Source organism: Gossypium raimondii, chromosome 9, assembly GCF_025698545.1.
Source record: "Gossypium raimondii isolate GPD5lz chromosome 9, ASM2569854v1, whole genome shotgun sequence".
Classification (NCBI taxonomy): Eukaryota; Viridiplantae; Streptophyta; class Magnoliopsida; order Malvales; family Malvaceae; genus Gossypium; species Gossypium raimondii.
In genome coordinates, this window is record NC_068573.1 from 8,971,523 (window position 1) to 8,999,033 (window position 27,511).

Consider the following 27,511-nt stretch of genomic DNA (forward strand, 5'->3'; position numbering starts at 1 on the left):
TTAGGCCTGTAGTGTGCCAGGCCCAAGCAACTTGCTATGTCAAGTCGTGCCTTTAATGGTTCGTGTCAACCCTGTCGGCTGGGCTTCGGTCCATTGGTGGTCGGCTTTAGGCCTACACTGACGTGACTCGACGGGCATGGGTCACGGTGCTCTCAGGTATTTTTTTTCTTTTTTTTCTTTCTAATTTTTTCCTCACCCCCAATGCCCCCCAATATAAAACCCACATTTGAACCTCAACTATCCCACCATTGCAAGTTCCACCACCAACCACCGTAAGTTCCAACGTCGACCACCGCCAAACGCTTTCGATTGTCGTCGGTCACTTGATTTTTTCTAGTCCTTAAAATATGTAAGTAACTAAAATATTTTTACAAGATTAAATATTTTCCAATAATTTTTTAATTTTTTATATCGTTTGTGATAATTTCTTCTATTTTTACGCAAATACCGGAATGGATGATAATTCTCTTCTAAAGCATGACAACCACATTGCTAAGTGTATTCACAATATGATAAAATATTCACTAATTGACTTTTAAGCAAAATTTATTATAATTTGTTTTTTTAAATATAAATAAAACGTATCATTTTTACTCTTTCTGCAATAACGATACTGAGTTGTGAGACCTCGACTCTATGATTCGTGATATTTTTTGAATCAGAGGTTTTGTCGTATTTGGAACTCGCGGGGTTTGGGTAAGCGGCGTACATTCAGATTGTTGACTTACGGTTCGATTTAAGATCAGCCTTGGTTGAATGATTGCGTTTGGAGACACATACGTTCTACTTCCCATTTGGGGAAGCAACAATCATACTGCAAGGCGTAGTTTAGTTGAGGTTGTCTATTGATGGGGAAGCAGTGACCGGGCCGGGAAAAGTGCTCGATCTGTGGGGCATTTGTCAACGATTATTAGAAAGAGTGCCTCTCGATGATGAGGAAGGAAAATTAACCGAGTTGAAATTCACGTGGTTAAGAAATAACTTTGAGCATCTATCGAGCAGTCTAACGCAGATGGACATTATTTATCGAGCAGTCCAACGCAGAACGTTTATTCTATAACTCATAGGTGCAGTTTTGATGTCGGATGTGAATCAAAATAAAGTCCACATCATGTACCTCTCCTTACTGGAAGACCTAGCCCAAGCTCGTAATTATAGTTGGGGCTCTGCAGTGCTGACTTATACTGCGAGCTTTAACGAGCGACAAAGCCATCCATGATGACCATGGGCGGTTGCTGCCTTTTACTGCAGTTGTGGGCTTTATATTGGATGCCATTTTTGGCATCAGTGAGCCACCAACTGCTGTTATGGCCATTTGTAAATAAGTGATTTATCCTTTAACTATATCTTTTGTTTCCAAATTATATAGTATAATACTTTTTAAATGATGAAAATAATAATTGAAAATATGAACGTGTATTTCAGATAGGCGACGATACCGGAAATTGGACGATCATACACTATGTCAATATATCGCTAGATGATAGAGACTCACTCTAGGGTAAGGTAAAATAATTGAATAGACTTTTTTTTCTCCAAACACGATATTTGCAAAAAAAAAATAAACTTAGATAAAAATGTTTGCTTTGTACTGTGCAGTTTTATGGGTGACATATTCGGACCAGGAAATTACGCTACTCATACCATCATGGGTTTACGAGCAACAAGCTCTATTCGTGACAAACGTGCCATTAATTAATTTTTATATGGTTGAGTAGCATGTCACAGATCGAGTCTTGAGATAGTTCGGTTGAATGTAACCTATTTCGGACCCTCCACAGGACTTCAAAGAAATACATGGAATTGATAAAATGGGTAGGGACCAAATAAATTGGGCAAACGAACATGCTCCATACATTATTCTGTTAAACGCCCAACATGAGAGATGACCCCTCTTGTTTGTCTCAAAGACAAGGTTCATTCCTTCGCGCGAGTACACAACTTGGTATGTCCAAAACGAATTGCTTTACATATTCTAGGGTAGATACATGGTGATCCTAGAACACGTGCAACCGAAATTTTCTCTATGGGATATAACTAGAACGACTGCGTCATAATCGAGTTCCACCATTTGAGAACACGAAATCTGTCTCCACTCTCGATTTTGAGCCCTAATATGAAACGACTGAGTTGTCATCGCGTACCCTCATTTGAATGCTCTTTCGTTCGAGGGCATATTTGGCAATGACCTTGAGCCTCAACATTCGCCACACTCCGGGTCATCCTCATACCACCTAGAGCTCCATCGGCAAGCACCTACACCTAACATTGAGAATATTTTTGGCTCGACACCTCCGATCTCGCAATACACCTTCACCCTCGATGATGGGGGTATACAATTATATAACTTTCTTAGTACAACAGAAGGGACACTGGAGGCTGACCTGAACAACTATCAAGCGCCTCCTCAAGGTGCATGCCCTCGCAGACGGAGGCAGCCCAATCGTTATACATCGACCCCGGGGATGTCGCCGGGATTTAGACAATTTTGATTTTTTGTAAATATTTACTTTGTAATTTTTCTTCCAATAGGAAAATTTTTGAATTTTTAACATAATTATTTGTGGGCGTAGATGAGTACAAAATATTAAGTAAAAAATATAAATTAAAAATAATAAAACGTAACAAAAAATTATATATATAAGAAAATACAAGCATTCTATAAAACTAATATTGAAAATATATAATTCGACCAACAAATAGCACATACTAAATTTTATTTACAAATAAAAAACAATATGAACATTTTAGAAATTTGATATAAGAAAATATAAAATTAAACCGACAAATATCTGAGACTAAAATATTTTTACAGATTCAAAAATGATACAAATATTTTACAAAATTAATATACAAAAATATGAAATTCAACGAACAAATAATATAGACTAAAATTGATTTACGGATACAAAAATAATATGAAGATTTTGAATAATAGTTTCTCCAAAGCTAGTCGTCTTCTACTTAAATTAAGTCTACGTTGCATTTAGTAATTTTGACCATGTTCGCCTGTCGTATTTTTTAATCATCACCGGTCTACACAGTTAACCATCTATGGCGAAAGAAGTCATCCGACCCTTAACAACATAACATTTGCGGTTCACGTGACAATATATAATTCAACTTCGTTAAAACATGACAATATATAATTCAACCCCGAAGTTCGGTTGTATACTCTAAAACACTCCTATCTACAATTCACTCCATCACACTGATTTAATGATATACTCCCAAATATGATATTCCCATTTGATGGTACACACTAGAGGTGCTCATGGGTCGGGCTGCCCGAATATAATAAATATATATTTTTATTTTATTAATTTTAAAATATTTTTAAAATACTTTTTTTTAATTTTTTATTTTAAAATAATTTTTCGTGTTTTATTAAAAAATGGGTCGGGCCGGGCTCGAGCTTAGGAATTTTTTCTTGGGCCAGGCCTGGACAAAATTTTAGGCCCATATTTCGGGCTGGGCCGGGCCCGGGCCTAGGATGCAGGCCAAAAATTTTTTTGGCCCAGCCTTGCCCAACCCATGAGCACCTCTAGTACACACCCAGACACTCCCATTTGATGATAATGTCAACAATTTTTTTCTCATCCAATTACAATACCACAACCAAATAACTTCCAAATATATAGGTTAAGGAGGTGTTGGCCATCAGTGTCTCAACACCCAAAATTTTTTTATCTAATAAAGTGACTACCGACTATTAGTGTGTCAGCACAAAAAATTATTTTTTAATAAGAAAAAGGTGATGTCGGCCATCTAATTCCCTCAACTTAAATTTTTTTATTTGATAAAGTGGGCGTCGGCCATCAGTGTACCAGCACCCAAAAAAGATTAATTTTTTAATATTATAAAGTGGCGACCACCTGTCCCCCAACTGATTTTTTTTTCAAATACTGGTATAAATGTATACCAGTGTGCTATTGTTTAGAAAAAAAATACCCAGGTGCCGGTCATTAAGCCCCCCCAATCCCAAAAATTGATTTTTTAAACTTGACACAATCATCAGGTAATGATTAGGTCAAAAATCAGGGTGGTGCTGGCTATTAAGTCCCCCAACCCCATTTTACTGTTCATTTCTGATCATTTGAGTGATTATTTTTTAACTTGGGTCATTTATATATATATATATATATTGAGTATTTTGGTAAAGTGACTGTGTTTTTATATTGTTTGATACGTCTAAAATTGTTTCAACATTGCCAAACAGCTGAATTTATTATATTCTTTAGAAGTCTAATGGAAACTTTTGAGTTGAATTGCTTAAAACATATGCACATTTGTTACCCTTCCTATTTTTTAATTAATTTTATTATTTATTAAACATTTAATAGTTTTAAACTAAATTATAAATATTTTAAAATTTATGAAATATGGATTAATCTTTTCTCCAAAAAAAAAAAACTACATATCCAAATTCTTTAAAGCAACATTACAAATTTTCTCACCTGTACATCATCTTCGTCCATCCAAATTTAATTTTCTGCAGCAAGTTATAAAAGTATCGAAAGGCATATTAACAATATAATTTTTTTAAACTAAACCAAAATATCATTTGTTCACTAAAGGAATAATCTTAAAGGAAATTACATGATGTAAATTAAAATTAATAAAAAGTAAGACATGCTAAAGATATAATAGTAAAACAAAGATGAAAAATAAGCAACTATTGAAACAATTTTAAATTTGTTTGCATGTAAATTATTTTTCAGTAAAACATTTTATTGTTTTAAGGTGTTTGTTTGGTGGAAAATGAATTACAAAAGGAAATTATTCTCCATAAAAAGGATAAAGCCAAGACTTTTTGAAGGAAAATGTCTTACCCAATTTTTTTTGTAAGATATTTTTCAAACTATTAAGGTTCTGTTCACTGTCTTCATTGTCGAAGAAATAAAGAGGGAAAGCTCTCTTCACTGTCGAAGAAAATAGTCCATTATATTCTAATTTTATATTTTTATGATTTAGTCCCTAAAATCCAAACTTTTACTATTGTACAATATAATTCCTTAAAAACAGATTTTCTTATTCTACGTTTAGTCCTAAACCTTGTTTTGTACTGACTTTGCAAAACAGTCTATTTTCTAAAATTTTCAAATTTATAATTTAGTTCTTGCAACTAAAATTGTCAAAATTTTCCAAAATTAGTCCTTGATATTTGAACAGTTAAACTTTCATATTCTATTTTTTTCAGAATTGTAAATTCTTAAATAATGTAAATTTGTCCTAGAACTTAAGTTTTGGAATCTTTACAATTTAACCCCTATAGTTTCAAACTTTACTATTTTATGCTCAACTTTCCAAATTTACATATTTCACAATCATATAATTTAGTTACTACATCAATGTTTCATATTTTAGTACTCAAACCCTTAGAATTGAAAATTTACAAGTTTTACACTTTGGTCCTTCACTTTTTATTAAATTAAATCATTTTTCAACTTACTCATCCAAATAATATTCAAAATAAACATTTACCACTTTCAACTTAATTAAATAGAAATTTATATCTATAAATTTATATTCCCTAATTTAATAAATTAACAATTAAGCTTAATTAAGTAAATTAAGATTGATTAAAACTAAAACATGATTAATTAAAATATAAATAAGCTTTATGAAATAAACTCAATTAAACAATGAAAAGATAATAAAATCTCAAATGTACGCTTGTTTTATTGAAAACAACTTTTATGAAATATTTTGGAAAATCGCCAAACAACGAAATTATTTTGACACATTCATCCAAACACCAAAAATATTAGTTTTTCTAGAAAAGTAAGCCATTTTCTAGAAATCATTTTTTGAAGTCATTTTCAATAAAACAAATGGAGCCTTATATCTAAAACAAACACAAAGATATTTATGACTGAAATAATAACAAATTTAAGGTAAAAATGTCTAAATAGGAGTAAAATTGAATAAAATTGACTCTTATACAAACAAATCATGGAAAAGTTCAGTTTTGAGAGCAAGTTTGACATTAACTTTGTTTATATTTTGTCCTCACCAAGTTAGTTCTCGCAAAATAATTCAATAGAACATCGTAAGATCACCATATTAAAAATTAAAATATTAGTATTCACTGAAATGAACATTCTTAGCAATGGCAGTCAATCATTTTGTCCAATTAGCTACTTCAATTACTTGCTTATCAATAATTGGTTCTATAATTATTTATGAACTCCTAGAATCTCCAATATATACATTAAGCCAACATAGGTTAATCATATAATCATGTAATCAACTAAATGAAATAATCGTGTAAGGTTGAAAAATATATAAATTCCTCCAACTTGGAAGAAGTCCCACCCAATTTGTAGCCGAGGGGCAATAAGGTGGTCCAATAAGTAAAACATTAAATTTAAGCTTTTTAAGCCTTTGGTTAAACGGATAAATTTAAATTTTGGACCTCTAAAAATAAAAATAATTTAATTGAAGTATTTTTAACACAACATTTTTGGAAAAAATATACTTTTATTTCGGTCCCCTAAAAAAAATTCTTAGCTTCACATTGCCAAAGATTTAGATAAAGCTCATCATTTAACATTTCTTAAGAAGGAAAAGGAAGATATTGTTGAGGGATTTATGCATAGTACAATAATTTTGCCACGCCCTAAAATCTCTTATATTAAAGAAGGCATTGTTTTGTGAAAGTATTCAATAAATTTCCCGAGAAAGTGCATTAGAATTATTTAAAAATTTTGAGGAATTGATTGGAAATTGTAGAAGGTTATTAATTAGAATAAAAATGTGAGTTGAAAGCCTTGGGTATAGACTAAATTGAATAAAAGTGAAAAGTATAGAGACTAGACCCGAATTTTGTCATTTCAGAAAGTAGGGACCTATTAGGAATTTTACCATGATTAAATGGTATTACAGGGACATAAGGAAAAGTGATTAAGGGTGACAAATGGAGAGATTTGATTGGTGATGGTTGAAAAAGAAAGAGAAAAGAAAAAGAAAACTCTTGTCTCTTCTCTCTTAGTTTGGACGGCAGCAAGGGAGATGAGAAAAACAAATTTATATTCCATCTTTTTGGTAGAAAAATAAATAATAAAGAGAAGAGAGAAAGCAAAATGAAAGAGAAAGAATACATATCTTTGATTTCAAGCTTGAAACAAGTGAGAAATAGTGTTTTATCATCAAATTCATCCTTGTTTTTTAGAGATAACTTTGAATACTAATTATTTATCATTTTTTCTATTTGGAAAGCAAGTTGAGATGGAGAAGAAAGTTATGGAGAAGCTTGTCTTAGTGTAGAGTATTAAAGGAATAAGGTAAGAGCATCAAGATTCTTCATATATTGGTTTCATTGAGTTTGTTATGATTATGGTTTACATGTATACTTGAAGATAAAGAGAATGAAGTTGATGTTGGAACAAGTTCTAAAGGGAAAGAGAAAGAAATAAAAGAGTGATTTCAAGTGGTAAATTTGTAAGCACACTTTGAATTCTACTTACCTTTAATAATTATATGGTTAAATATGATGATAATTAATGATACAATATATGTTTAAGAATATGGTAGATTTGAAAAAATGGAAGGAATTAAAGTAAATTTTGTTGATGCAAAGTTTGGTTGGTGGTGGAGTTAGTCGATTCACCTCGTTAAGGATTGGGCGGAGAGTTGATGATTTTGTTTATCGTATCATGGAGAAAGTGACTTCTCTTAGAGAGGATGGGAGAAAGGCGAAGAGGAGAAGAAAAAGCCCCCTTTCTTGTTTTCTTGTTTTTTTTCATACAAGCAATGGTAGCCTAATATATTTAGGTGGCCATATAATATGAGTGATATGACCGGTGATCCCTTTGATGAGACTTTATATTTTACATGTATAACAATTACTTCTTGTCGAGTGAGAGGTTATAAAGTGACATTATCCAAGACAAAATATATTGTTTTAAAATTTTATAATTTAGTGAGCAGTTTCCACTGAAGGGTGTATGCTTTAAAATTTATTGGAATTCGGTTAAGTGCTTTAAGAGGCTAGCAGTGTATATGCTATTAACTTAGCGAGTAATTTCCATTGAAAGGTGTTTGCCTTAAGAGGCTACCAGTGTTTCTGCTATTACCTTAATGGGCTTGGAAGGCGATGTAAAGCCTGAAAAGGTGAGAAGGCTCGAAAAATGCCCATTTTATAACAATATATTTGTACCTTTTGTCGATATATAATTGAGAAGGAGAAAAAATATTTGCTTGTTTGCTAAAGAGGCATTCATGGTGCAAAATTTATTCTTATGAAACCCGAAAAGTACACATCAATAATTGTTTACAATATTTTATTTTTACCTCTCATAGGAGTGTGCTTGAAAAAGTTAGAAGGCACTCGCTCATTTATCAATAAGGAACACATGGCGCGACATTTATCATTGTGGGACTCGAAAAGCATGTTAGTAAATTTTTACAATAATATATTTTTACCTCTCATCGAAGTGTGCTTGGAAATGTAACACCCCTAACCCGTATCCATCGCCGAAACATTTATCTAGTCTGTACATGCCATAGTTAGAATTTAAATATTTTAAATATCAAGACAATAGATAAGATGATAAACTTGCTGACGATCCCTGAGCTTGAAGCTTGATTTGATTTTTTTTTAATGTTTATTATAACATAATAATATATTATACCTTATTATAATATATATATATATTATATTAATAATATAAGAAAACCATATATATCACCTAATGCCGTCCACTAACTTGGAAAATGGCTTAATTGCCACATAGAACCTCCAATTTATAAAGACAAAAACAATTAAGCACTTTCATATTTAACCCTCAAATTTTCACTTTACGCGATTTAGCCATTTTCTCAAATTAAGCATACAAACAGTAAAATTATTTCACGAAACTTTCACATATATAATTTCACAGATATTTAACACAGAAAATAATATTAAAATATTTTTAGACTCGAATTCGTGGTCTTGAAACTACTTTGTCCGATTAGGGTCAAAATTGGGCTGTTACAACTCTCCTCCCCTTAGGGATTTTCGTCCTCGAAAATCTTACCGCTAAATAGGTGTGGGTAACGTTCTTTCATTGTATCCTCTAGCTCTCAGGTTGCTTCCTCAACTCCGTGTTTATGCCACAATACTTTAACTAACGAAATTTTCTTATTTCGTAACTCTTTAACCTCACGAGCAAGAATGCAAATCGGTTCTTCTTTATACGACATATCAGATCTAATCTCAATCTTTGACGGACTAATCACATGTGTAGGATCGGATCGGATCGGTATCTACGAAGCATCAAAACATGAAATACATTGTGAATATTTTCTAGCTCAGGTGGCAACAGTAATCTATAAGCAACTAGTCCGACATGCTCTATAATCTCATACGGTTCAATGAATCTCGGACTCAATTTGCCTTTACGGTCGAATATGAGTATTTTCTTCCACGATGAGACTTTCAGAAAGACTTTATGTCCAATCTGAAACTCTATATCTTTTCTCTTCAAGTCTGCATATGATTTCTGACGATCCGATGCTGTTTTCAAGCTATCCCAAATCACCTTCACTTTCTGCTCAGTTTCTTTAATCAAATAGACCCGTGTATCTTATTTTCACTAAGCTCTGTCCAATACAATTGTGTACGACATTTACGACCATACAAAGCCTCGTAAGGTGCCATTTTGATACTAGATTGAAAACTATTATTATACGCAAATTCAATCAAAGGCAAGTATCGTTCCCATGTACCTTCACTCAAGAATGCAACATCTCAACATGTCCTCAAGTATCTAAATGATTCGTTCGGACTGACCATCTGTCTGAGGATAAAAAGCAGTGCTAAAATGCAGTTTAGTACCTAGTGCATCTTGCAGTTTCTTCCAAAACCGCGATGTAAACCTTGGATCTCTATCCGAAACAATAGAAATAGGTAACCCGTGCAATCTCACAATCTGAGAAATATATAATCAGCAATTTTATCAAGTGAATAATCAGTACAAACCAGAATAAAGTGAGCCGATTTTGTCAGTCTATCAACAATAACCCAGATTGCATCTATCTTACTCGGTGTCAACGGTAAACCAGATACAAAATCCATCGTGACTCAGTCCCATTTCCATTCAGGTATCATGATCGGCTGAAGCAATCTAGAAGGTACCTGAAGCTCGAATTTTACTTGCTGGCATATTAAAAATTTCGAAATAAAGTCAAAAATGTCTTGTTTCATACCGTGCCACCAATAGTGCTGTTTCAGATCGTTATACATTTTCGTGCTACCTGGATGAATAGATAATCGACTATTATGAGCTTCATTCAATATCATCTGAATTAACTCTGAATTTTTTGGAACACATAATCAGTTTCTGAATCTCAAGCAATCTTCAGCATCAACTAGAAACTCTGAATCAACATTCAAGTCACACTGAGCCCATTTTGCAATTAAATCATCACCGGCTTTCTGAGCTTTACAAATCTGTCGAACAAATAATGATTTTGCTTTTAACTCAACTACTATCGCACCATCATCAGGCATAGCTATATACGCATTTATTGCATGCAAAGCAAACAGTATTTCTGACTTAGAGCATCAGCAACAACATTAGCCTTTCCAGGATGATAATCAATCACAAGCTCGTAATCTTTTAACAACTCTAACCGCCGTCGCTGTCTCAAATTCAGATCCTTTTGAGTCATCAAATATTTCAAGCTTTTGTGATCAGAATAAACATGACATTTTTCATCGAATAAATAGTGGAGCCATATTTTCAAAGCAAACACAATAGCGGCCAATTCGAGATCATGCATCGGATAGTTCTTTTCATGTGGCTTTAATTGTCTCGAGGCATAAGCTACAACTTTGCCTTCCTGAATCAAAACACATCCCAAACCGTTCAAAGATGCATCGCTAAAAATAACAAATTCTCTACCTATCTCTAGCTGAACTAGTACTGGAGCTTCGGTCAAAAGGGCTTTCAACTGATCAAAGCTTTTCTGACACTTTTCTGACCACTCGAACTTAACATCTTTCTGCAATAACTTTGTCATCGGGGTTGCAATCATAGAGAATCCTTTCACAAACCGCCTATAGTAACCAGTGAGCCCCAGAAAGCTTCGAACTTTAGAGACATTCCTCGGAGGTTTCCAATCAAGTATAGTTGAAATTTTACTCGGATCAACCTGAATACCTGATGCTGATACAACATAGCCCAGAAAACTGACTTCACGTAACCAGAACTCATATTTACTAAATTTTTCATACAACTGTTTATCTCACAAAGTTTGTAACACAAGTCTCAAATGTTCGACATGCTCGGTGTCATCACGAGAGTAGATCAGAATATCATCTCTGAATACCACTTGCATTACCCGTACGTCTGGGTGGTCTACCTCGCACTGACACATTACTCGGTCTAGTACTCTGAACTGTGTTTTGCTAAGCCATCATCGGACACTCTCGAATAAAATGATCATTTGATCCACACTTAAAACAAGACTAATCATGCAATCTGCAATCTCCAGGATGCCATTTACCACAATGCTTGCACTCTGATCTATTTTGTTGAACATTACCAACACTAGCAATTGAAGTAGCTCGTGAACTCACAGGAGATCAATCTGGATCCCGTTTGGAAAACCCTGCACTAGCTTTAGATCGGCTGTGATCTTCTCTGAATTTCTTTGAAGTTGACTGAAATGATTTACTGGATGCTCTCTTACGAAAATCTGTAGCTTCAAAGTTAGTCTTTCTCTTCTCTTTCCCGAGTTCTTCAGCTTTACAAGCTCGTTCAACAAGTACCACAAATTCTTTTATCTCCAAAATTCCTACTAACAGTTTAATATCTTCATTCAACCCATCTTCAAATCTCTTACACATAACAGCTTCAGTTGCCACACACTCTCGGGCATATCTGCTAAGTCGTACAAATTCCCGCTCATATTCAGTAACAGTCATACGACCTTGTTTAAGTTCAAGAAATTCTTTACGTTTTCTATCTATGAATCTCTGACTAATATATTTCTTGCGGAACTCTGTTTGAAAGAATTCACAGGTGACACGATCTCTCGATACTACTGACACTAAAGTATTCCACCAATGATAAATGGAGTCACGTAATAAAGATATTGCACACTTCAAACATTCTTCAGGTGTACATGATAGTTCTTCAAATACACGGATAGTATTATCAAGCCAAAATTCAGCCCGTTCAACATCATCTTTAACTGTGACCCTAAGCTCTTCAGCCCTGTATTTTTTAATTTTATCAACAAGAGGTCTACTTACTCTGATCAGATCAACCATTGGAGGTATCACAGGTATCAGAGACGAATTATTTTGAAATGGGGGTTGTTGCACAGCCGGATTGGTTTGAATATATTGCGTAAACCAATCATTCATCATTTGGCAAAAGGCTTGTTTTGCCTCCCCCTCATGACTACTCGAGGTAGGCCGGGAGTCAACGGGCACTGTCCCTTATGCAGGAACAGGCGCTATACTTTCAACATCATCAGCTTCAACTCGATCGGGATCTATTACTATACGAAAACATATTTTCAAATGTTAGAAGTCATCACACTATCTGTATATAAATTATGGCATGTACAACTAGACTTACACGCGCTACGTTAGTCCTAGAACCGACTAAACCGTAGCTCTGATACCAATCAAATGTAACACCCCTAACTCATATCCATCGTCGAATTAGGGTTACGAGGCATTACTGAACAAAACACAACCATATCAAAATCAATACATATATATTATACATATACATATACATATACGTTAAATATGCAAAATGTTAAACTTCTCTTCTAACCATTTTTAATAAACAAAGACATTATAATCCAACTAGTAAAGACATTACAAACTAGCAAATCTATAAGGAAATAAACCATTTTAGTATGGCTATTATATTCATATACAATACAACAAAGTATGACCTTCAAAACATTTATCTAGTCTGTACATGCCATAGTTAGAATTTAAATATTTTAAATACCGAGACAATAGATAAGATGATAAACTTGCTGACGATCCCTGAGCTTGAAGCTTGATTTGATTTGATATTTTGATCTATAAATAGATAGACGTAAACAAACAAAGTAAGCTTACATAGCTTAGTAAGTCTATAGCATAACTAAAATATATATAAAAGAAGAATAATATAAATTCATAATTAAACTTATTGAAATCGCAAATCGACATATATTACTATTTGAATATTTGTTACTCATAATCATCTTATTTATAATCAAATATATGTACTCGTAGAATGCTTACCAATGAATATATAAATATGTATATACAATATGCATAACAATTGTATATTTAAATACTCATCAAAACTTACAACCGAATACTTTTATATATCATTTACATATAAACAAATGCATACATTATTATCAAATACCTAGAACCGAATGCATATACACTTCATATGTGTGTAACCGAACGCATATTTATGTACTTAACAAATTCTATAACCGAATATATATATATATATACATACACATCAAAGAATATAACCAAATACATTTATACTTACCAAAATGCATATATAGATTTCTCACATACATCTATCTGAATGCGAATATACCTAACAATTTCATAAAATTTAATATATATATATATATATAAATCCATACTCATCAAATACATATAAACTAATGTTTATATGCTCATCAAACACAATGACCAAATGTATATACATATTCTATAAATCCATATGACTAAATCATACACATATTCGATACATGTAAACACATGATATGAATAGATTCACCGGCACAAAACCTGCTAGGCTTAAGGCCTGATTCAATACACTGGCACTTAGCCTACTAGACATAAAGTCTGAAATGTTTCACCGGCGTCAAGCCTGCTAGACTTAAAGTCTGAAATGTTTCACCGGCATCAAGCCTGCTAGACTTAAAGTTTGAAATGTTTCACCGGCGTCAAGCCTGCTAGACTTAAAGTCTGAAATGTTTCACCGGCGACAAGCCTGCTAGACTTAAAGTCTGAAACATATCACTGGCATCAAGCCTGCTAGGCACCGAGCCTGAACACTCAATTTATATAAATACAAATCACTTTAAAAATGTATATGTATATAAGATTCCATGTATAAAAATTTAGCTCAATATATATAAATTATACCTTTAAACCACATAGGCATATAAAGTTCAGATATTGAATCCAGCTCAATAACTTAATTATACATATGATCATATACAGATATATAACTTAATACATTAAGGCCTACTATTAATATCATACATTTGAACATCTTATAGTAATCCAAGCTAACAATTTTGTACCTTCAACTCCATTCAAAAGCTTCACATGAATATAATTACATAATTGAATCTCACATAAACTTATATAATTATCATACCTAAATTCAATACATAAACATGTACATATATAAGTTTGTATATATTCGAGTCTCATACATACTTTAATAGTCATACCTAAATTTAACACAAAAACATATTCAATTATATTTGTATTTCCGAACTTCATATAAACTTATATAAAATTATACCCAAACTCAATACAAAAACATATACATGTAAATATATATTTATGTGCTCATTCAATTCTATCATATACATATAAATGTCAACTCACATGTACATACCATTTCAAAATACTTATGCAAATATAACATATATATTTTAATCAATCCAATAGTTTGTACATATATGTACTTACATATATATATACATTCGAACCTATATATATATATATATATATATATATATACTATACATACCTTTCGATTAATAACCAAGAATTTATACATAAGCCATATTCATTCTTCAACTAAATTCAATAGCTTACATATATGTGTATACATATATGTATATTTGAACATTAATCATATATTTATATATATACATATCATTTTACTTTGATTAAATTCAAGCTATATACTTTCAATTTGAGCTCATCCAAATACAATAGATATATATATATGTATATATATATATATATATATATATATATATATATATTAATAACATTAAATTGCTAGTTGACTTACCTCGGACGGTGAAAAATCGAAACCAGACGATTATTCGACGATTTTAGCTTTCCCCCGATCTAACTCCAATTTCTTTGGTTCTTGATCTAAATATATCCAGAATGAGCTAATTTAAATATTAAAACATTCAATTTAATCCAAAAACACATAAATAGGAAAATTACCATTTTACCCCTAATATTTTACACTTTTTGCAATTTAAACCCAATTGCATAAAACACAATTTACACAAAATCTCACAACAACATAGCTAGGCCGAATCTTCCTTGTATTCATACAAGTCCATGCATTTCATTTATTTTTCATTTTAGTCCCTCAAAAATTTATTTTTTTAATTTAGCCCTACTTACTCAAATTTACCAAAAATTCAAAGACAAAACATGTTAATCTAACACATATATTTCATAATCCATCATCAAACATCATAGAACACAATTATTCATTAATGGCATAACTCAAAATATTCATCAAAATCAAAAATTCTAGCATGGGTCGGATAGTATTTGAAGCAACGATCTGAAAAATATAAAAATTATCAAAAACCGAGCTAGAACTCACCTTGAATCAAGCTCAACAATGGCCGAATACCCTAGCTTTGTTTCTTTGTTTTCTTTTGTTTTGTTTCGTGATGAAGAGGAAGGGAAAAAATGATAATGGCTTTTTTTTTAATGTTTATTATAACATAATAATATATTATACCTTATTATAACATATATATATTATATTAATAATATAAGAAAACCATATATATCACCTAATGCCGTCCACTAACTTGGAAAATGGCTTAATTGGCACATAGAACCTCCAATTTATAAAGACAAAAACAATTAAGCACTTTCATATTTAACCCTCAAATTTTCACTTTACGCGATTTAGTCATTTTCTCAAATTAAGGATACAAACAGTAAAATTATTTCACGAAACTTTCACATATATAATTTCACAGATATTTAACACAGAAAATAATATTAAAATATTTTTAGACTCAGATTCGTGGTCTCGAAACCACTTTGTCCGATTAGGGTCAAAATTAGGCTATTACAGGAAATGTTTGAAGGCACTTACTTATCTATCGATGAAGTACATGTGATGTGACATTTATCCCTACACTACTTGGAAAACATGACAACAAATTTTTGTATTATTTATTCAATGCTTACCATTTGGCGAGGTACACGCAAATATGAATTTAATATCACCTAGGTGAGGTGTTGATACAGACCAACTAAAAATTTGACTAAGGGAAGTGCACCTATCAATTAATAGTATAGCTACGGTAAGCAAAGATACCGTTCTCACAAAGATTAAAAGTACTAGTAATTACCGTCTTTCTATAATTTAACTGAATAATTGGAGTGATTAATTAAAAATAAAATTAATTAATTTAATTTAGCTAAAGAACACGACAAAGAACAAATCAGGAAAATAAACGATTAACAACCAAGAAACGAAATAATACCTAGGAAAGAATTAACCTAGACTTCATCTGTCTCTATCAATCTAAATTACGCAATTTCTTCACTTAGTATCTTGATCCATAGAAATCTAATTCAGTAGATTTATGTCTTCCTATTTCTCAGATTGCATACAACTTCACTCAATTACGCTAGATCTACTCTTAAATAGTCTATTCCTCCTCTAATTTAAACACATAAAACATGGATCAAAAGTCTAGAAATATTAAACTAAAAATTAAGCACACATAATTGAGAATAAGATCTAAGTATTTATTGCGTAAAAATAAAAAAATCAAATAACAGAATCCATCCTAGGGTTCATCTCCCTGGGTATTTGGAAAATTAGTTCATGGTAGTAAATAAAAACATCCTAAAGATAGTATAACCGAAAAAAAAAAAAGAAACTCATGATAATCTCCTGAGAAATCAAGTGAGAGTGTTTAATCTTGATGAAAATTTGCTTCAGAATCCACTTCAATGGTATTTTTCGAGTTGTTTTCTTGAATATTTTATGACTGCTCACTCTCATCTCCTTATTTTTGTCATATATAGGTCTTAAAATGCTCGAAAAACTTAAAAAATACATTTTTTCGCAAGTTTGGAGTGCGATTTGTGATTTCCACAAGGTTTGACACATGGACGTGTGACAGCCCATGTGGCTCACACGGCTGTGTGTTCAGCCCATATAGAATAGCCTAGCTCGTGTGGCTCTTGAAACTTGTTTTTATTTTTCAACTTTCGCTCTTTTTGCTCCCAAATGCTCTCCTAAGTATAAAAGCATAAATTTAAAGAATTAAGAGCATAACATTCACCATTCTAAATCGAATAATCATCCAAAAGCACATTAAGAATGGGGCTGAAACATGTTACTTTTGGCATTTATTAGGTGTGTACCAAGATTTTATTTGAATCTATACTGACGAGTTATGGCACCAAATCAATAACTAACAATTTAATAATGACTATATGTTTCACCTTTGTGCTAATCAATTGTGAGGTAGGCACTAACACCTTTATACATATATAGTCGGTGAGGGTAAAATAAATTAACGAGGAGTTGAAGCATTTGATGAGGAGTTATAAACCATTTGTAAAATAAGTAGTGGTGAAAGGTTAATAAAATTACTATTGTATGCGATGCATGCCTTGATCACTTAAGTACAAAAGATCAAAATTTAAAAAAGGAACGCAGGGTCAAATATAAAATTTTAACAAGCAGTTATAAATGGCAAGGAGTTGTTAACAATGCAAAAAGAACCGCATGAACAATATGGTTTGACCTATGCTTGATTATACTATTGTTCAGTTTCTTGATGTTTTTCTTCACCCCTAATTGAGCTTTAATCATGGCCATTTGTTGTCCTAAAACACTGATAAGCAAAGTTTATTATTTCCCTTTTTTCAAGTTACTTTCCATTATTACAATGGTTCAAAGAAATCAGAAATAAACCTTCCTCCACGAAATATTAATGCCCAATCTTTACCTCCCTTTTCTCTCCCCATGAAACCCTTAAACCCCAACATCAAAACCCCCAAAATTCACCTCATTAGCTTTCATTATAGCACCCTGCAACAACCCTTAAACCCAAACTCAATCCCCACTCAACGATTCAATTCAAACCCTCAAAACCCTTTTTAAAACAAATTCCATGTTTACCCGAAACAAAACCTATCATCATTCTCTATAAACCCAAAATGTCTCTTTCTCCAAACATATATTGAAAGGGGTTTTTATTAAAAGAAAGAAGAAACAGAGAAGAAGCTTTTGATTAAAAAATTGAAAGCTTTTTAGATTTGAAAATCTGAGAAAAAGAAAAAAGAAAAAGATTTGAAAAGTCTGAGAAAGGAAGGAGATGAAGTTGGAGAAGACAAAAAATCATTAATTGTCACTCCGATGCCATTTTCAGGCCGAAAAATAGGCTAACTATCAACGACGATGGAGGCAACAACCTGGGTTGAGGGAGAAAGATGAAAGAAGGAAAAAAAAGGAACAATAAAAAAATTAGGGGAGAAAAGTCAAAAGAAAAGTATATATTTTAATTTTTTTAGATTATGAATATCATCATGACATCATTTATGTCACGTGTCACAATCGTATTTTGCCACGTGTCCTAAACTTAACGACATTAAACTCAGGTACCGATTTAGTTGATAGAAAAAAGTTCGAGTACCAATCTGGGAGAAGTGAACAAGTTCAAGTATCAATTTTATATTTAACCCATTTTTTAAATAGTGTCATAATTCTTATATATTTTTATTTTATATATTATTAAGGGGTTAAACCTTTTAATATATATTGCTAAAGGGTCAAACGCCTTGTTTGGAGTTAGGCTAAAACCAAAAGGGAATACAATAAGCTTATGGTTGAGATGCTCAGTTCAATGGATTCTGACTCAGAAGATGAGAAATCCTTGACATCTTCAATTAAAACGATGGATATTGCAGATGACACTACAATAGTAACAATAACCAAAATTAGAAAAAAAAAAAAGAGTTTGCAACCTTCAAAGATTCTTTGTAACACAAAAGACAGAGATGAACAAGAATGATTGATTGCCCGCATCAACGTGCAAACGTCGAGGCTGGAAATACTGCAAATAAAATATATAGATTAAGTGATGTCCGCAAGTATACAAGTCAAGTTGTAATATAGTTTTGTTTTACAACGAAAAATCTGAGTATTTCGAGGATCGTACCCAATAGATTTTGAATTAAACTAGAGGTTAATTTCTACGCTAACAGGTCTAAACAGTAATCACCTAAAATTATAGTACAGGGGATAAAAAAATAATATTAAGCAAACAAATATCATGAAAATAAGAAATTGAAACAAACAATCGAATTTCACTCAATTAAGCAAATAAAAGATTAACTCACTTTAGTGTTCATAATTAACTTCGGGTTTCAGATTTTGATGAATTAGTTAATAACTAATCTAATTATTACCTTTCTGTCTCTAACTAAATTAATTAATCGATAGAAACTATTTTACCTTTCAACCTTACAGTTTAAATCGGACTAAATTAAGAGATGCTCGGTAAACTATTCTTTTAACCTCATCTACCTAAATAACTTCTTAGGATTGTCAATCCTAAGGTTTAATCATATCTAATTTAAGCCAACTAATTTTAAAGTAAGCCTGATTTATTTCGTTAATTAATTCCACATCCGTTCGTTAATATTCCTAAAGGTTTAGTTCCTCATTAATCTAGATGCAAATATCCCTAAATTAAATCTAGACATTCAAACAAATATCAAAATAAAAGAAAAGGGAAAAGAGAGTTTTGATCCTTTAGATGTCGATTGAGCATGGAAACTAAAAACCCATTTAACAGTTGTCTGATGAAAATTGATTTAATACTAAAACACTAGAAATACTAAATATTGCTGTAGAAAATAAAATTGAAATTGGAATTGAATCCAAAATAAAAGTTGACAGCAAATTCCCGATAAAACAAATCTTAAAACTAAAAACAAAAAATGAACCAAAGGAATAAGCTCTAGTGTTTTATGAACACATTAGGTCAAATACAAGTGATTAAACAAATTAAGGCGAGTTGTGTAGACGAAAACACCCTTGACTGTAAATTGGGCCTCATCAAATTGGTGTCGTGACATTGAACATCGAATGGGACTCCCTTGGCCTCGAAGTTGGGTGCCCTAACTTTGACATCTTAATGCTCCAGTTTTGCTTCGAAGTTGATAGTCGCAACATCACCAATGGATATCATGACACTGGAGTCATTCCTTTGATTCATTGGCTTGAACTGGTGTCCTACATACTCAATTAACCCATTAATCTTTTCTTAGGCCTGGATTGGCCTAAAGGGTCATTAAAACTCTCAAAATCACTTATTTTATTGAAGTCGAATATAAATGACTAAAATAGAAAACTACTAGAAAAAATGAAATTACCCGAAAACAAGCTCATTAAAGGTTAGAAATAACCTAATTTGTCAGAACGAAATGTGACAGATCAATGATTCCTTGTAAGGAAAAGATGAAGATGAATAGGAGTGATTCCTTGCAAAGAAAAGACAAAGATGAACATGAGTAATTCTTTGCAAAGAAATTGATCTTGTTCATAAGTATAATCTCAAGAAAAAATTCATGAAATACACAATTTTAAAAAGAAATTGATTGTTTTGTATGTGTTTTTGGTCCGGTTATGGCTGGAATTTGTCAAATAATTTGGGCCATAAATTTGGGATTTTTGTTGGTAGGATATCAATAGAAGATGGTTCATATTAGTTCCACCATTTTTAAACAAATTTGGGAATTTGAATTAGGTGTCATACTTGAAATATATGAGCCAAGAATGTCTCATATGTCGGTTTTTGATAAGGAAGGCATTGTACCAAGATGTTTGATAGCCCAGTATGTAAAATATAGGTAATGGTCAGTTTTGGTGGTAAATTTGGTTGGGAATTTGTTTGCATAATTTGTTTTTTCACCCTAATCTCTTGGTCTAAGAATTTTAATTATTTAGACTGTCGAATGAGTAATTAGGGTCTTTTGGATCTATGTAATGTTTGAACAATACAAGTCCAATTTGAACCAGCATGCTTTCATAATAATGTTGGGGTTTTTTAGTCTAATGACTTTTAAATGTCATCTTTTGAAAAGTTCTTTGATAACAATATGTGGAGGTTTCTCAGAAAACTACTTCTTTATAATGAAATTTTTTTCAAAACATTTGCTTATAAAATATTGTGGGGATTTTTATGTAGTAGCCTGTGAAGATGCTACTTCTTTTGGAAAAAACCTTTTAAAGAGATGTTTCTTTTGAAATTTTTTTGAGGGATTTTGGTGTGCTTAAAACAATCTTGAGGAATACAAAAGTAAAAAAGGAATCCAAAAATATATAAGTATTATGGTTGAGATACTCGAAAATCCCAATGAGGAATAGGTAATTCTAAGTTTTGGAAATCTTCAAATTTGTTTCCAATATTTTTAAATTCTTTTTTAACTGTCTTTAATAATATATTATTGTTTTTACTGTGTATTGATACAATCCATGTAGCCATAGGTTAGGCATGTTAATGGCAGACTATCTCTATAGGCAATTTTAGCAATCCATAGTAGAACCCCTTGTAGAAAATATGAAAACAAGAAGATGTTTTCTTTTCTTAGGAGAACCAATTCTTTTGTAATTTTTACCTTCAATTAATCCCAAGAATCTGACCAAACCTCCAATAACATTGTCAATGAACAAGAAGAAAATTATGAAAATGTTTTTCAAAGAAGTGATAATTGGACTCTTTCGAGAGTTCCAACAAACCAAATTTATAAAAAAAAAATCTGAAACTTTAAATGCCTTTTATAGTTGTTATAAAAAGAACAAAAGAAAAAAAAGTTTATCTATCTAAAAGGAATATGAAAACTATTCAATTTTTAGATAGTCATCATCAATAAGCTTAAAGAACAAAATTATAAATACATCTATTTTAGATTAATCCAAGTCAGTGCCAAACCATTTAGAGTTGAAGCCACAAAAAATACTTCAATTTTAATTGTCTTAAGGGACCAAAGACACAAAATGTTTAATGATTCATTAATGGGAACAATTGAAACAAGCCTGTGTACTAGCTATCCAAATTTTATGGTTTCATTAACTGATAAAAACATTTTTAAATTGTTGGCTCTTCAAATTCACACTCATAATTACAAGATGCACCCTAGATCCAAAGTACTAACGTTAGTCTATTGACTCCATTTCAAATTCATGTATTTCGTTCAAAGTCATGTATTTCGTAGTCAACACTAAGGTTTTACTTCAAAGCCCAAAAAGAGAAATCCTTTTAATAGAAATAAACACCTCAAGATCTCATACCATTATTCCAAAAACAATAAAATGACATGAAATCAATCTCCCTGCCAAATGGAAGCTAGAAGGTGCTACAGATCTTGTTGCACAAACTCCTATTAGAAACACTTCGTTAAGTGAAATTTTTTAACAGAAAGATGGCACAGTTGAATTAATATTCAATAGGCTACCTAGAATGCCCTCAAGACATTCTTTTGAAATAGGAAGTACCAGTACAACCTTTAGAAGGTTAAACATAGAAAATGAATCAAATCTCAAAACATAAAGAACATATTTTAGGACTATTAGAGCTTCTGTCTCTTCCATCACAACAACATTTAGAACCAATTTACAAGGAATAGATAATTCCTCAAATAAAGCCCAACCTATCCATACTAGACAGAAGGGAGCCTCAAAATTCACCTAATATGTCACCAACATACTCATCAATGACTACTAATGCAAGACTAGAAGAAAATTCAAAATTTTTTACACTGGTAAAATCTTTTCAGATCAATAAAGACTGGTGTAGAAAACACTACTATTCCAACAAGAATAAACAAAAAAAGAGAATATTACTTTAAAAATTATAATAATAAGAAAGAGAGTTCTCCAAGAGTATTACAATTTTATGAATGCTCATAAAATATAAACACTTAATCAAAATTGTACATTTATGATTCGTCTAGGATGAATGCTTCGATTGAGTAGTATTCTCCGCTATCCTCAAGCTCCGTACATCCGGGAGGTAATAAAATGTATAATGATTTGAAGAAGATGTACTGGTGGCCAGGTATGAAACGCGATATTTCTGAGTTTGTATCAAGATGTCTGATATGTCAACAGGTCAAAGCTGAACATCAGGTACCTTCGGGGTTACTTCAGCCAATCACTGTACCGGAATGGAAGTGGGAAAGAATTACTATGGATTTTGTGTCCGGATTACCATTGTCACCGAAGAAGAAAGATGCCATTTGGGTGATCGTTGATCGATTAACAAAATCAGCACATTTTATCCCGGTACGTATGGATTATTCTCTAGATAAATTGGTGAATCAGATATATCTCGAGATTGTCGGGCTACATGGAGTGCCAATCTCCATTATATCAGATAGAGATCCCCGATTTACATCTCGTTTCTGGGACAAATTGTAAGAAGCCTTGGGTACTCAGTTGTATTTCAGCACTGCATTTCATCCTCAGACAGATGGTCAATCTGAGCGTGTAATTCAGGTATTGGAAGATATGCTCCGATGTTGTATATTAGAGTTTGAAGGTAATTGGGAGAGGTATCTACCTTTGGTTGAAATTGCTTACAATAACAGTTATCAGTCCAGTATTAAAATGGCTCCATATGAAGCTTTGTACGGTAGAAAATGTAGAACACCGTTATATTGGACAGAGCTCAGCGAAAAGAAGATACATGGGGTTGATTTGATTCGAGAAACAGAAGACTAAGTCAAGGTGATTCGAGATAGTCTAAAAGCAGCTTCCGATCGTCAGAAGTCATATGCTGATCTTAAACGAAAAGAGATTGAATTTCAAGTGGGTGATAAGGTATTCTTAAAAGTGTCTCCTTGGAAGAAATTTCTCCGATTCGGTTGAAAGGGTAAATTGAGTCAAGATTTATCGGGTCATATGAAATCATAGAAAGAATTGGACCGGTCGCTTATCGATTGGCGTTACCACCGGAACTCGATAGAATTCATAATGTTTTTCATGTGTCTATGCTACGACGGTATCGATCAGATCCTTCACATGTTATTTCTCCGACAGAAGTGGAGATTCAGCCGGATATGACTTACAATGAAGAACCGGTCAAGATATTGGCACGGGAAACAAATGAGCATAGAAAGAAAAAGATAAATTTAGCGAAAGTATTATGGCAAAAGCACGGGATAGAGGAAGCGACGTGGGAACCGAAGGAGACAATGAGGAAACAATACCCGAACCTCTTTACTGGTAAGATTTTCGAGGACGAAAATCCTTAAGGGGTGAGAGTTGTAATGGCCCAAATTCAAGGTTATCGGAATAGTGGTTTCGTAACCACAAATCCGATTTAAAGAGAAATTTATTTTAATATTTTTGCATGAATATTGATATGATAGGAAAATCGTATGAAAATATCGATAGAAAAATTTTACAGATTTAGTGGTTAGTTTGAAAAAGAAATTATTGAAGAAATTGGGTAAAACTAAGGTATCGAGACCTCAATCTCATAAAACTGAGTCAAAAATATTTTTATAAATATTTGTGAAGTGTTAGTAATATGGTATTAAAATTTAGTTAGAAAAAATTTTAATGTTTAGGTAGTCAATTAAGCAAAAAGAACTAAATTGAAAAAGGTGTAAAAGTTACTAGAAGAATTAAATAGCTCAATTGTTAAATGAGAAGGGACATGAATTGAAAATAACCCAAAAAGGAGATATTTTGGGTGGCATACGCTGAGAAAAATCATGAGAATTGAAGAATTAAGGGTAAATTGGAATATTGCAAAATTTACTTTAAAAGTTAGGACTAAAGTGGAACATGTAGAATTCTCTTTATTTTCTGCATTCTCATCAGCCAAAAAACGTCCTAAGGGTTTCTTCAAGCTGGTTTTTCATAATTTTTGCACCAAGTGAGTAAATACTTGCCTTTTTCTTGTAATTTTTGTGTTTCTAAGACTTTTACAACTAGGTCCTATTACTAAATTCATTAGTTTTTAATTTTATGAATGAATTTGAAAGTTGCTATGAATATGTGCTAGAAGTTTATGACAAAATAGGATGAAATTGAAGCTTTAATTTGTTTGTGAGATGATTTTATTAGGTAATTTCAATAGAAATTGATTTGTAGGACCTAATTGTGAAAAAGTTTGGAATTAAAGTCTAGTACTAAAATTATGATTTCCAAAGCTTATAAAGTAGTTTAAAGTGATGAGATAAAGTGTTAATTGAGAAAAATCAGCTCAATTGAGAGGTTAATTGAGCAGGGATGAAATTATCATTTATTGAAAGTTTAGGGAAAAATGGTAATTAACATCATACACTAAAACAGTTTTGGACAGCAGCAGTACTCTAACTTTGAAAATTCACCAAAAATTGTAGAGATCGAATTAGAGGATGAATAAAATATGAAATTAAATTTTGTTGAGTCTAGTTTCTCATAGAAGAAATGGTTTAATCAATGGAATTGTAAATCATGAGATATAATAGATTTTGTGAGACAAGGTCAGAATGAATTCGGGTTCCCCTGTTCTGACTTTGGAAAATAATTAAAAATTGTACAAAAATTATTATGAGTTATAATTTATATGGTTATAATCCTTGATGAGTATATTTTCAGAATAAACAAACAGAAACATCATCCGAATTCTATAAAATGAGATAATTAATTTTTAGTGAAGAGGGGTCGGAACTATCAAACAATGAAACAGGAGAACCTTTAAAGAATAAACTGTACTTGTTGGCTAAACAAAAAATTCTGAAAATTTTATGATAAGAAGATATGTGAGTCTAGTTTTAGGGAAAATTAACGGATCTTAATTTGGAGTTCAGTAGCTCAAGATATAAATAATTTAGTGACTATGACTCAATGAGACAGCTTTTAATGCACTATAAATAATAATGGAATTTTAGAGAATGTTACGTATGAACATGAAATGTATTAGATTAATGATCAAATTTATTTATTTAGATCCGAAAAATTCAAATACGAAGCAAGATCGAGGGAAAGAAAAAGTTTGGGATTAGTAGATTTTTGGTTACGAACAAGTGTCGAGGTAAGTTCGTGTAACTTGAATTATATTCTTAAATGTTTGAAATGTTTGTTATTGATGTGAAAATGAGTTGGATGTTTATTGTATGATAATTGATGAAGTATTGATATTCTTGATGAAAAGAGAAAATAAATCCGGTTGGATGGAAGGAAAATTCGATGGATCTCTGAAAAGGAATTGACGGTAAAAAGGATCTAGCCCGGACGGGTGATCCTATTCTGATATAGCTCTCCCGAAGAATATGTGGAAAATGGATTTAGCCCGGACGGGTAATCCGAATTAGGGTCTAAATTTAGCCTGAACTGGTAATTCAGATCCAAGCTCATTAGAGTAATTGTCGTTGCAGGGGATTTAGCCTGGACTGGTAATCCCGACAATACTCTATGAGTTTATATTACTGTGATTTAGCTTTGGGTGGTAATCCATTGTAAGGATGAGGTTCACGGGAGTGTGCTCTCTAAAATGGAAATGTGCGCACATGAATATGAATTGACGGACCCGGATTTGTTCACTTAGGTGTACCTCTGAAAATCCATCGAAATTTCGAGAAATTCAACGGGATAAATATGGAAAAAGAACAAGGAAATGGAAATCATGGGATTGATTAGCTCATCAATCATGGTATAAATTATTGATACATGGAAATTATTGGACTAATTTTAATGTTGAGTTTGTATATGATAGGGGAATAATGTATTGAATGGATGTATGAATGTTTATTGCATTGTATTGAAAATATTAGGTAAGTATAATTCTTGTTACATGAGCTTACTAAGCACAAAGTGCTTACCCTATTTCCTTTTTCCCTGTTTTGTAGTGTTAAGAGCTCAGAGGTCGGATTTGGTCGGAGACGCATCACACTATCAACCTCAAAATCTCGGTATATAAAGAAACTTTATTTTGGAAATCAATGGCATGTATAAGCTAGTAAAGTAGATGTTAATGTGAAAAGAATGTATAGTTAGCCATTGGTATGGCTAACAAATTTTGGTTTTGGTATGTGATGAGATTATCTTATGAATACGATAAATCTATCTTGAAAATATATTGAAATGGATTGGTTGTGTCAGATTGATCTCGGTTTAAAATTTGCAGGGAATATTAGATATTTATAAAGGGGTTATATTGAGTTTAAAAAAATTTAGTAAAATCTGGTAATACCTCGTATCCCATTCCGGCGACAGATACGGGTAGGGGGTGTTACACTCACCCTCTTAGCTTTGATAGAACGCGCGATCGAACTAAACTTCAATGGTGTTTTTTTTTTTGCTCATCATCTCCTTCGATAGCATAAAGGACAGATCATTTCAGACAATCCCTCACAATATACAAACATTCACAAATGAAGCGTTTCAGTTGCCTCTTTGGTTTGTCGTCGGACTTCCACTTGCTATTATGTGGTTTTTCATTACCATTATTTCCATTGACGGTTTTAACATGTTCTTCTCCATCTCCCCTACCATTGCCCTTCTCCTTGGGC

At 32.2% G+C, this 27,511-nt stretch overlaps 1 long non-coding RNA gene across 1 annotated transcript; it reads left to right on the forward strand.

Moving 5' to 3' along the window:
• Positions 1-453: 453 nt before the first annotated feature.
• LOC105798357 (uncharacterized) lies at positions 454-2,557 on the forward strand. The gene is made up of 2 exons (XR_008188838.1): positions 454-1,506; positions 1,600-2,557. It is a non-coding gene; the product is annotated as an uncharacterized LOC105798357 (long non-coding RNA).
• Positions 2,558-27,511: the final 24,954 nt, after the last annotated feature.